The sequence below is a fragment of the Asparagus officinalis genome, chromosome 4 (genome assembly GCF_001876935.1).
Source record: "Asparagus officinalis chromosome 4, Aspof.V1, whole genome shotgun sequence".
Taxonomy (NCBI): domain Eukaryota; kingdom Viridiplantae; phylum Streptophyta; class Magnoliopsida; order Asparagales; family Asparagaceae; genus Asparagus; species Asparagus officinalis.
The window spans coordinates 12595798-12596981 of record NC_033797.1 but is presented as its reverse complement, the minus strand read 5'-3'; the positions used below and the strand labels follow the sequence as shown (position 1 = coordinate 12596981).

The 1184-nt window shown below is 34.7% G+C and overlaps 1 protein-coding gene across 1 annotated transcript in view; it reads left to right on the top strand.

Annotated features, from left to right (window-relative positions):
- Positions 1–1184, top strand: part of LOC109836650 (protein argonaute 1A-like) — an 18831-nt gene that overhangs the window by 526 nt on the left and 17121 nt on the right.

Sequence of the window (1184 nt, the reverse complement as noted above, 5' to 3'; positions counted from 1 at the left end):
CCCGTGTTGGGGCCCAGAACCCTGTTACACGATCATCGAGGCGTAAGTGTGGACCCGGGTCTTCGTCCTACGTGTCGAGCACCTGTGCGCTGCCACGTTGACGCGTGAGAAATAACGGCTGTCCGAATCTGACCCTTGATTCGTGGGTTATCCGTTTCTGAGCGTTGGATACTGATTGCGTCTCGTCCTCATCAGCGGGTGCCTACTGTTCTTCCCTGTGGGCCCCACGATGGGACGGAGCATTCGACGTGGTCACGTGGCCGTTACGGTAACGGTTCCTCTGCCCTGGCTTATTTGCTCCGCGCCGCCCTTGGATAGTTAAGTTCGGTCGGAGCGGTCAAACTTCATTATTGATCTTTAAATCACAGTGAAACAAAATAATTTTAAGATTAATTAGTGTACGGACTGTAAACTTGAAATCAATGTACTTGAATAGACTATTTTATTGATAATTTATTCTCGGTGATTTTAATAATGTTACTTGGTAATAATTTGTACGTCAACTCGGTTTTAATTTGATTTATACCAATAAAACAAATTAAATTTAAAATTTCATCAGATTAGAATTAACATATGACCTAATTCGTCAAACTAAACTATAGGGAACCTATAATTTAATTTAAAGACACAAATTTCATCACAATATAAGTTTGTTTTATTTGAGGAATAGTTGAAGTGTTCTTATAGCCATGTGTGCATGAGTGCATTATTGTACATCATTAGTTCTTTCTTTTTTTTTAAATCCAACTCTCACTCTTAAAATTAATGTATAATACAGTTTACTGTGTTGACGGTACCTTTAAAATGTCTATTACTCGATCACAACACTAATATTAGATCGTTTTGTCTATTTTAAGACGAAAGTATTGAATAGTAAATAATCTCTATTGATTGGAGGGCACTAAATCATAAGAGACACGATTAAAATTTTCTGTTTATTTACTAATCATTTTCATAGAATGGCTCAAAACATTCTTTCATGTGGTTATCTTAAAAAGTTTATTTTGTTGCTTGTTTTTTAAAGAAAAGTAAAATAAAATTACTGTAGGAGACACGATTAAAATTTTCTGTTTATTTACTAATCATTTTCATAGAATGGCTCAAAACATTCTTTCATGTGGTTATCTTAAAAAGTTTATTTTGTTGCTTGTTTTTTAAAGAAAAGTAAAATAAAATTACTGTAG